The 12,089-nt window shown below is 39.7% G+C and overlaps 1 protein-coding gene across 5 annotated transcripts in view; it reads left to right on the top strand.

Annotated features, from left to right (window-relative positions):
* Positions 1 to 12,089, top strand: part of FRMPD4 (FERM and PDZ domain containing 4) — an 808,734-nt gene that overhangs the window by 286,411 nt on the left and 510,234 nt on the right. For 2 of the 5 annotated variants that reach the window (XM_073586152.1, XM_073586153.1), the window contains exon 1: positions 5,916 to 6,930. The exons of the other annotated variants lie outside the window; for them this stretch is intronic. The gene's annotated coding sequence lies outside the window, so the exon portion shown is untranslated. Of the gene's footprint in view, positions 1 to 5,915; positions 6,931 to 12,089 lie in introns of those variants that run through there. 5 annotated transcript variants of the gene reach the window in all.

Consider the following 12,089-nt stretch of genomic DNA (forward strand, 5'->3'; position numbering starts at 1 on the left):
CCATCCGGCGCGATCCGGCGCTAATGCAAGTCAATGGGGAAAAACTGGATCCGGCATTGCATTTTGCCGGATCCGGTTTTACAAAAAAAAGCCGGATTGCGCCTGACGGCAAAAAACTGATGTGTGAAAGAGGCCTAAGCTGCCTAACACTCTGAAAATTAAAATGGTAGAGGCCCACAAAGCAGGAGAAGGCTATTAGAAGATAGCAAAGCATTTTCAAGCTGCTCTTTCCTCAGTTCAAAATGTAATTAAGAAATGGCAGTTAACAGGTACAGTAGAGGTCAAGAAATGGTCTCGAAGACCAAGCAAAATTTCAGTGACAGGATTGCTAGAGAGGCAAACCAGACCATCAAAGACCTTCAGAAAGATTTAGCAGACTTGAGTTGTGGTACATTGTTATACTGTTCAGAGACACCTGCACAAATATGGCCTTCATGGAAGAGTCATCAGAAGAAAACCTTTCCTGCATCCTCACCATAAAATTCAGAAAAGTCAGAAACATGCAAAAGAATATCTAAACAGGCTGATTCATTTTGGAAACAAGTCCTTTGGACCAATGAGGTTAATATAGAACTCTTTGGCCACAATGATAAAGGTATGTGTGGAGAAAAAAGGTCCAAAATTTCAAGAAAAGAACATCTCACCAACTACTAAGCATGGAGGTAGATCAATCATGCTTTGGGGTTATGTTGCAGACAATGGCAAGGGGAACATTTCCACATGCATTGAACTATATAAGCACTAATTGAATCTACAACTGTGGAAACTCTCCTTTGTGGATTTTTTCATTATATGCTCTGAATATACTAACTTTGTTATCAAACTTGAATAATAGCTTATAACGTGGGTATTTATTTTTCTGTGGTTTCAGGTCTATATTTGTGTGTTTAACCACTAGAGACAAAATTTATTTTTAATTTGTGTGTTAATTTTTGCTAAATAAAAACAATTATATTTTACTCGGCATATGCTTCCGTCAATTTATAGGTGATAATGAAAGAGAAGATTGTAATTAAAAAAACATGAGAAATATTCTATTTTTATGATTATTCTTTACATTTTTCACATTAATTCTTAAACAGTGTACCTGAAGATCAAACATACGAGAATTCTCAAGAAAATGATAAGGTTATATATTGGAAATGTTTCTTAAATGGTTACATCTCAACCAGTCGAATGACTGCATCCTAACAATAATACCAATGTTTGTTGGGCTCACAGTTCAGGCAGTAAAGTATTGATTTAAATTTCATAAGTTGCATATATGCCCATGCCAACTTGTAGTTTCATGCAATTAATACCTTTTGGATAATCATCAAGAAATTAAAAGTTTAACAGCATAATATGTGAATACAAACAAGTCGCTGGGTGGTTGGCAGTGGTACACAAAATACTGACACAGCTAGATAATTTTTAATAATTAAAACCAGATAGTGGTTTCTTTGTTTTTAATTTATAATTGTAAATTAAAATTTCTTCAATTTTCTGTATAAGATTACAGGGGCAGCCATCTGGCCTGAGCTTCATTTAACAGCATTTAGAGATATGCTTTATAGTAGCATTGTGTAGCTAGGCAGCAACAGATTGGCTTTGACTTATTGACTTTTATAGGGGAGGTTTCTTCTAGTTATACCTTAAGGGGGTTTTACACATAGCGATATCGCTAGCAATATCGCTAAAACGTCACTGGTTTTGTGACGTTATAGCGATATCGCTAGCGATATCGCTATGTGTGATACTTACCTCCGACCGGCTCCCCCGCTGTCCATCGCTGATCGCGCGAGAACGTCCAGCTCCATTTCTCGTCGTCTGCTTCCTGCTGGGCTTCCTGCTGTGACGATGAGCGACGCGTGGAGGCGGGCGGGAGGACGTCTGGATCGCTGTGTGTGAAAGGTGAGATCTTCCTGTGTGGAAGTTCACTAGCGATCATTTAGTGAAGCACCAGCGATCCTGACCGGGTCGGATCGCTGGTCGGATCGCTGGTGCATCGCTAAATGTAAAAGGGCCTTTAGTCTGAGCAAAAGTCATTGTTCAAAGGTCCCATCCCTGCACATCACCTATTGTGAATGGTGGATCTTGTGTTATTTACTGTTTATAGAGGTGACCTTGTTATGGTTCATTGTAAGTCTATGTATAATGGTGATGTGACTGACAAAAAGACATCTGTACAGGCTATAAGTATAGTATTAGGCAATGGTGTAACTTGAAGCTCATGGGCCCCAATGCAAATGCTCCAATGGGGCCCCCAATTATTAAAAAATCTTTAATATTATTGGTCTTTTCATAAAGGCTAAAAAAGACTTCTTGGGCCCCTTAGGCTCCAGGGCCCAAGTGCGATTGCAACCCCTGCATCTATTGTAGTTATGCCCCTGGTGCTAGACTTAATGGCTGATGTGCAAAGTGGAAGATTTCTGATTTTTTTTATTATAATATGCAGTAGATATGATATAGAAACCTAAATTAAATTAACATAAAAACTTTAGTTAAACATTAGAATTTCTTGATGACACGTAATGCTCTTCTTTTTTTTTAGCCACTCCAACATTGCAATAAAATACGATTTTTTGATTGCCTCTTATTTTACCTACTCTAAGATGGTATCAATTAAAACATCAGCTCAGGGCACAAAAAATAAGCCATCACACAGACCCACATCCGGAAAAATAAAATCATAACGTCTCTTGGAAAATGGGACATATGCAAAATGTTTTTCAATTACAAACTTTTTAAAAAAATTTCACCATAAAAAACTATACATCTTTGGTATCTACATACTAATAGTGTCCTGGAGGATTATATTCCTGGGTTAGTTTTACAAAATAATTACAATGGTAAATGAAAAACTTAAAAAAACAATTTTAAAAATCACTTTTTTTGCAATTTCGATGCACCTGGAATTTGTTTCCCACTTTTCATTGCATTATATGATTAATTGAATGGTGTCATTCAAAAGTACAACTGATCCTGCAAAAAGCAAGCCCTCAAATGGCTCTGGGAGCGGAAAAATAAAAAAGTTATGGCTCTTGGAATTAGTCGGAGCAAAAAATAAAAGTGCAAAAAGGGAACATTGCGAGATCAAGATTTGTGGAGTAGGAATACAGACGATCATCATGATTTTAACAAGCTGGGATTGCCCGCTTAGCCCCACCCCCATCCAGGAACAGCTAGCCTAATTTGTTGTATCTGGGGTGCGAACCCGCCAAAAGTCCTTTTTTTTGCCCAATCTCGTGTTTGAGCAAAAAATTCAGCTTTTCAAAGCTGTGCAGCAGGAATCTGATGATTATTTCCCCTTAAGGTGAATACATTATTTAAAGTAAATTGAGGTGCATCACATATGCAATCTATTAGGAATTTAGTTTCTTGCTTAATATACTCTTATTATGCACTCTTTGGTGTGCATTTTGTTAATAATATGCGGGGCTGCTTGGAATATTGTAGCATCCGCCAGAACTTTGCTTACTCAGCAGAATGTAGACCAGCAATTTGCCAGCAATGGGTTCTGGACAATAGGCTATAGATAAACGGTGTGATGTTGATTGGTCAGTAAAAAAGCAACAGAGAATTTGTATACCCTGGAGTTTCTTATTAGAGGTTTTGAGACAGAAGGAAAACGATTGCTATTTTTAAAATCCTCGAATATCTAATATATAAAGCTCAAGTGTGTGTATGTATGTATGTGTGTGTGTATGTGTGTGTGTATGTCCGGGATTGGCATCTGCACTGTCGCAGCTACAGCCACAAATTTGTCACAGTCACACGTCTGGACCCCGAGAGCGTCCTAAGCTATGTTGTGAGGCAAAATTTTAACCCCGAGCGTTCCAATTTACCAAACAATTTTGCCCATGTCTACATAATGGGGAAAAAGTGTGTGTGTATCAAGCCCCGCCCCTCATTATGATGTCATAATGGTTGCCATGGCGATGCTGATGTCATCATAGGTTGCAAGCCCCGCCGCTCATTATGATGTCATAATGGTTGACTATGGGATGGAGGATGTGTGATGGGTATATGGGCACTGGACTATGGGATGGAGGATATGTATGACGGGTATATGGACACGGGACTATGGGATGGAGGATGTGTGATAGGTATATGGGCACTGGACTATTGGATGGAGGATATGTATGATGGGTATATGGGCACGGGACTATGGGATGGCAAATATGTATGATAGGTATATGAGCGCAGGACTATGAGATAGAGAATATGTATGATGGGTATATGGGCATGGGGCTATGGGATGGAGGATGTGTGATGGGTATATGGGCACTCGACTATGGGATGGAGGATATGTATGATGGGTATATGGGCACGGGCCTATGGGATGGAGGATAATTATAATTTGTTATAACTAACCACAGTTAGTTACTATGCCTGGGCAGCGCCGGGCTCTTCAGCTAGTATTCTATAAAATAGTTCTAAAGTGAGAACTTGTTTTGCTTATTAACAGCAGACCGTGATTTGTGGTTAATTAAAAAGAAAACTTACAGGTGCTTCTCACAAAATTAGAATATCCTCAAAATGTTAATTTATTTCAGTTCTTCAATGCAAAAAGTGAAACTCATATTATATAGAGTCATTACAAACAGAGTGATCTATTTCAAGCGTTTATTTCTGTTAATGTTGATGATTATGGCTTAGAGCCAATGAAAACCCAAAAGTCATTATCTCAGTAAATTTGAATACTTTATAACACCAGACTGAAAAAAAATATTTTAAAATCCGAAATGTTGGTCTTCTGAAATGTATGTTCAGTAAATGCACTCAATACTTGGTCGGAGCTCCTTTGGCATCAATTACTGCGTCAATGCAGTGTCGCATGGAGGCGATCAGCCTGTGACACTACTGAAATATTATGGAAGCCCAGGTTGCTTTGATAGCAGCTTTCAGCTCGTGTGCATTGTTGGGTCTGGTGTCTCTCATCTTCCTCTTGACAATACTCCATAGATTCTCTATACGATTAAGGTCAGCCAAGTTTGCTTGCCAATCAAGCACAGTGATACTGTTGTTTTTAAACCAGGCATTGATACTATTGGCAGTGTGGACAGGTGCCAAGTCCTGCTGGTGAATGGAATTTCCATCTCCAGCAAGCTTGTCAGCATAGGGAAACATAAAGTGCTCTAAAATTTCCTGGATGATAGCTGTGCTGTCTTTGGTCTTGATAAAACACAGTGGACCTACACCAGCCGATGACATGGCTCACGAAACCATCATTGATTGTGGATACTTCACACTAGACCTTGGAAATCAAATTCCCAGAGTCTGGAGGAAGAGTGGAGAGGCACACAATCCAAGCTGTTTGAGGTCTAATGTGAAGTTTCCACAATCAGTGATGATTTGGGGAGCCATGTCATCTGCTGGTGTAGGTCCACTGTGTTTTATCTAGAGCAAAGTCAGCGCAGCCGTCTACCAGGAAATTTTAGAGCACTTCATGCTTCCCTCTGCCGACAAGTTTTTTGGAGAGGAAATTTCATTCTCCAGCAGGACTTGGCACCTGTCCACACTGTCAAAAGTTCTAATTCCTGGTTTAAAAACAGCAATATCACTGTGCTTGATTGGCCAGCAAACTCGCCTGACATTAACCCCATACAGGCTGATCGCCTCCATGCGACACTGCATTGATGCAGTAATTGAGGCAAAAGGAGCCCTGACCAAATATTGAGTGCATTTACTGAACATACATTTCAGTAGGCAAACATTTCAGATTTAAGATTATTTTTCAAACTGGTGTTATAAAGTATTCTAATTTACTGAGATAATAACTTTTGGGTTTTCATTGGCTGTAAGCCATAATCATCAACATTAACAGAAATAAACACTTGAAATAGATCACTCTATTTGTAATGACTATATAATATGTGAGTTTCACTTTTTGTATTGAAGAACTGAAATAAATTAACTTTTTGATGATATTCTAATTTTGTGAGATGTACCTGTATGTCTATAAGGTATCCATATAAGAATCAATATTCGGAATATTGAATCGATGCATATTCCGACGTCCCTGTTTCTGAAAAGTGTTAAGAACTGGAAAAGAGTATGCAACACCTTAATGTTCGCCTCTGCTTTTTAATGATCAAGCAGCTTTGTGTATTGTGAAGAATGTGAGACAGAATAATTGGGGAAGGTAATACCAGGCAGTGTAACTCTACAATGTGCCTGTAATGAGAGCTCATTGGGAATGCAGTCCTAGGCTCTTTCAGCATTAGGCATTCTCCTCATGTTTCACATAAATGCATCCTGTCCTCATGAGAGGATGGGAGTGCGTTTCCCTTCCTCGTTCAAAGTGAATGATAGCGAAAGAAAAGAAATATATCACATACGGCGCAGTCTTAGCCGTTTTAAGCTTCAAGAAAAGATCTTTTGGATCTTTTCTCCTTTATTGAAAGTAATCTAAATCTATAGGGAGAGTTTTTTTCCCTTTTCTAGACTTATGGACTGCAGTATTGCGTGAGTTACCCGATGGAAGGCAGCAGCACAGGATACCACCCGAAGATGGAGCTTACATCACTGGATTTAGGATCTTCTCCACCTGTTGTCTGCTGCCTTGCCTGTGTGTAGGCATTGAAGATGGGAAGACTATTTTTGCTGCAAGCTGATATTTTCACAATTCGACTTTGACACCTTCTATCGCTCAGCAGCAGCTCTTAATTTGGACCATTGTATTTCCAAAATCAGTCTGAAAACCGAAGCTGTGACTTTGTCACAGTCCATGAACCTTTGTATTTAGAATGAATGGAAAGGGGAAGCAGAAGCAGCACCAGAGAGAGGAGCCAGAGAAGATTCTTGAATGTGAACTTGACATGTTTCTCCACAATGTATTCAAAGCGAGCTGCTGAGTTCAGACACAGCTACCCCTCTCTCTGTGAGCTGCAGGCATCACTTTACCATTATCCTCTGGGGGGACACGCTACAAAAAGCAAGAGAAAGGTAAGATTTACAATTATTCTCCAGAGCTTTCATTTTTTTGTAGCCAGAGAGTGTGACAGTGTACATTTAAAAGGGAACGAAGATGCAATTTGTCAATGTGACAGTAATGGCATTTGCTCCTACCGGTAAATAAACAATGTTAATATTGTCTCCATGATGAAATCTTGCACCGTTAAAAAGTATTACACTTCTTCGTCAATCAAATATGTGCGCTGCTTGTTTGCTTGCTTTCAATGTGTCACGGGGAGTTAGTAAGATGCACTAGATAGGCATAATGTTTTATTTGGCACTTTGTAAAATATTGTGTGCTTTTCTACAGGTATAAATCTTTTGCATGATCTTATCTCGAAGAGATACAGTGGATGCTCTGAGAAAGTCAATCAAAATTGTGCTGAAATGTTTTTTGTAGAATGGTGGTTTTCACAAAGGAGATGAACATTATATACTGTGTGTGATGGTACTGACATGGGTTACAGTAAATCTGGACCACATAAATGGGTGGTCTTCTCAAAGGAGATGAGTAGTATGCACTGTGTCTGATGGTACTGTCATGGGTTAAAGTAAATCTGGACTACATAAATGGGTCGTCTTCTCAAAGAAGGTGAGCAATATATACTGTTTATGATGAGACTGACATGGGTTACAGTAAACCTGGGCTACATAAGTGCGTGGTCTTCTCAAAGGAGATGAGCAATACACATTTTGTATTATGGTACTGACTTGGGTTGCCGTAAATCAGGACTAGGTAAGCGGGTGGTCTTTTAAAAGGAGATGAGCAGCATACACTGTGTTTGTTGGTATCTGACATTAGTTACAGTAAATCTGGACTAGATAAGTGGGTTGTCTTCTCAAAGAAGATGAGCAGTATACATTTTGTATGCCGAACCGAAACTGATGTGGGTAACAGTAAATCTGAACTAGATAAGTGGGTGGTCTTCTTAAAGGAGATGAGCAGTATATACTGTGCATGATGGGTCTGACATGGGATACAGTAATTCTGGACTAGATAAGCAGGCGGTCTTCTCAAAGAAGATGAGCAGTATATGCTGTGTATCATGGGACTGACATGGGTTACAGTAAATCTGGACTAGCTCCACTGTATAATGATACAGAAATATGGAGTGCTAAATAATAGTTAAATAGCTAGGTGTTGCTGCTCTTATATTAAGTATGTCCCTTTTATAATATGTGTGGTCTAAGTTTCTATTCTGGAAAATGGAAGGTGCAGAACAGGCACAAGACAGATAGTCCTGTGTTATAGATCGGAGAATACAGTGATGAATTATTCCAATCGCTTTTTACTGGCTGCTTATGCAGCACTGAACATTTCTTTACTAGCAGAATATGAGTTGCTTGACATATAAGTTGATGAGAACAGTTTATCAAAATAGTAGTTCTTCCTTCCCCATGACATTATGAAATGCATTTTAGCGGAAATCTAATGTTCATCATGATAAAATTCTGCCAAAGAGCTAATGGCTAATGTTGTGCTATCCTTCATGTCATTGTCAGCTTGGGCTACGTGTTCTGAGAATATATGGGTTATATAAGTCTCGAGATAGGTGTTGTATCTCAACCTACAATGTCTCTGCAGTGAATGGAGAATGTACATAACTCTTACCCCCAGTCACACCCCTCTCATTCTCTGTAATCAACAGTATGCAGTATACTGAATATAATGGGCTTTATTGGCTTTTTAAAGCTTAAACCAAATGCGTGTTAGTTGTGTACCGATGTGATTGACTCCAGAATGTGCTGAATCATAAGCCTCATTCTTGGTACGACTTGTGGCAGTGTACAGTATTTAACTATTTAATCTCTCAGACTTGTGAAAATATTGCAATAAATTGCTAGCTGCTGGTGAAATAACATTACAAAATGTGTATTTGTAGCTATTTCAATGCTGTTTTGGTGGGTGAACTTTTCAGAATGTTGATTCATGGTTTGAAATTGATACCTTTTTATCATAGATTGTTCTTATGAAACTCATACATTAGTATGAAATAGTTATGTTCATATTTGTAAGGAGTAAACAGCCAAGAACTTAAGCTTTATGGAGAATAATGTCACATTTTTTTCAGATTGTTATTAATCATACAATCATAGCTCCCAATAATCATGGATTCAGTGGGACTGTCCCGATCTAAGGGCTTAGTCCCTCCACATCAGGGCTTTGTCACCTCTCTCCAACGTCTTGATTCTGCATGACCAGAAGCCATCTTCAGAACTTCTGGTCATACGCAGGGCGTCTTTGAAGCCAGGATGCGTACACCGAGCTTCAGAAACGCATTCATGCTGCCGAAATGAGCGGTGCACATGCGCTAGATTTGCATGAGCTGGCGATAACGCCGATCGTGCAAATTTTGTTATCACACCCCAGTGAGCGTGACAACTTGTAAAGATTAGTGATGAATAAGAACAATAGGTAGCAAGATGTGCTGGAAACATTAGTTAACCACATGTTCATGATGAATGTACTGGAGACCACCAACAAGATTCCAGCACATCATAGGACAGTACAGGACACACTGTATATGTAACTATACCAACACCGAAAAAGACAGTGTAAAAAGTCCAATATAAATATGTAAAAATCACAATCTTTATTGACAACAGATGAGGCACAATACAAATAAAAAGTGACACAAAAGAATGGCAATGTATACTGGGCCACAACTCTAACAATGGTGCAGCAATGTATATATATTGTGAGCACCCAATATGAAGAGGCAAAGATACTATATAGAAAGCCATCTAAGTTTAAGGGGAAAATCCCTGGCTATCCGTAAGAAAGTAAACATATTGCCCAAACATAAGTGTGGAGTTGCATACCTGTGAAAAAGTGTGGCACAATGTACACAGCCGTGCCCCAACGCGCGTTTCGGAAAGTTCCTTCCTCGGAAGGAACTTTCCGAAACGCGCGTTGGGGCACGGCTGTGTACATTGTGCCACACTTTTTCACAGGTATGCAACTCCACACTTATGTTTGGGCAATATGTTTACTTTCTTACGGATAGCCAGGGATTTTCCCCTTAAACTTAGATGGCTTTCTATATAGTATCTTTGCCTCTTCATATTGGGTGCTCACAATATATATACATTGCTGCACCATTGTTAGAGTTGTGGCCCACTATACATTGCCATTCTTTTGTGTCACTTTTTATTTGTATTGTGCCTCATCTGTTGTCAATAAAGATTGTGATTTTTACATATTTATATTGGACTTTTTACACTGTCTTTTTCGGTGTTGGTAAGATTAGTGATGAGCAAGTATACTCGTTGCTCAGGTTTTCCCGAGCATGATCTGGTGGTCTCCAAGTATTTTGGCATGCTTGGAGATTTAGTTTGTGTCGAAGCAGCTGCATGATTTGTGGCTGCTAGACATTAGGCAGCCAGACCATAATGGGTTACTGGCTGTTCTCATCAGTGGAATGCACCTGTGCTGCCCCAGCCTTTATCAATGGGGGTCTGCTGCATCCTGCCAGTGCATCAGTCAGGTTTTTTGGTGAGTTACCTTTCAAATTAGTTTTTTTGAATTTTGGATTTTTTTCCTTATGTGGCTGCTAGACAGCCTGAATACATGTGGGAATTCCATAACAAACAGGCATTCCTCACATGTATTCAGCCAGCCCAGCAGGCAATCATGCAGCTGCGTCGACACAAACTAAATCTCCGCTCACGCCAAAATACTCGGAGGACACCCGAGCATGCTCGGGAAAACCCGAGCAACAAGTATACTTGCTCATCACTAGTAAAGAGGGCTGGCTAGTCTGAGACAACTAACGCCCCATCGACTAGTTAAAGCCCTCATTAGCATAGGAAACTGCAACATTATAAATGCTTTTTTATAACATTTATCTACTGAAATACGTTATACTCATACAAGGCTGGTTAGGCAGGGAGCCTAATCATACATACAGTAGGTGAATGCTGCTGGGTTGGAGGGCATAGCTGACCTGACAGGTTCCCTTTATTGTTATTACTTTTTATTGCCTTAGGGGACTGTCGGATCACTTGTTTTATACACTGCAACATTGTAATATATAGACAAAAATAATATTCTCCTCTGAAGCCCAACCGCAGTCTCCAACCATAGGCTGAGCTTCGAAAGAAGACAAAGATGGCAGCCAGGCAATCATCTCTTTGAAATGCTTCTCTCAGTAACTGACAGCAATATTTAAATGATAAGACAGCAGTAATCAGGGCAAGGTATGGTTGCTGCTGTTATGGGCATATACTGGCTGTGTAATGATGGCTGCTTCTGCTGGGTATAATGCGGGCTCAGCTCCTGAGCCCAACTTAGGACATATTATTATGTCTTAGGTTGCAAAGGGGTTAAATTTATTTGAAGAGTTATAACAGTTCTGTCTCATTCAGATGATTCAAATAAATTCCAAGGCAGAGGGCATATATAAATATTATAATAAAAATATTATAATAATATAAAAAAACTAATGGAATGGAGCAAATGCCAAACATGTCTCATTCAGATGATTGTATTAAATATTCAGTCCGTGTGTTGTTCTTTGAGCACGGCAGCACAATGAGAGCGCATACATTCAGTCATCTGAGTCAGCCAGTGCACATGTACCGTTTGTCATACGGATTGATGGCCTGTGTGAAAACAATCGCAGCATGTACCAGTCTGACCAGGGTAGTGCATGTCAGCAGCAGCCGTTGTGCTCGTTTACTATTTGCACGGAGCCAGTCACATCAGCAGTTTGTTGACATGCTCTTCGGTCAGGGAACCACTGCTGACATGTCTTTTAGCATAAATTTTTATTTTATAAAGCAAAAGTCTATGGTCTTGGTCTGCAGCTTCCTGTTCTGAGATATGACTCCAGGGCACAGAAGACACTTGTTCTTCTTCCTCCCCACTATGGATGTGCTATTCAACAAAATCTGTGATTGACTGACAGGGGATGAGACCCCTATGTCATTGTGTACAATGCCTGTAACTATAAGGGGCCCTCTACAGACTCTTTATAGTGGCCATGGGTAGTAATTACACTGAACCACCAAACACTAGTGTCTCTCCCTCCCTAACAACCCCCTCCCTCTTCTCCACCTTGTAGAGATCCACGTAAGAAGAGTCTGCATGCTGTGATGCCTCGTCTCCACTGCACTCTAGTGATGGGCAGTAAGGTTCTTTTTTGGTG

This window comes from Dendrobates tinctorius, unplaced genomic scaffold (assembly GCF_039654945.1).
Source record: "Dendrobates tinctorius isolate UK_male_01 unplaced genomic scaffold, ASM3965494v1 ptg000091l, whole genome shotgun sequence".
Lineage (NCBI taxonomy): Eukaryota > Metazoa > Chordata > Amphibia > Anura > Dendrobatidae > Dendrobates > Dendrobates tinctorius.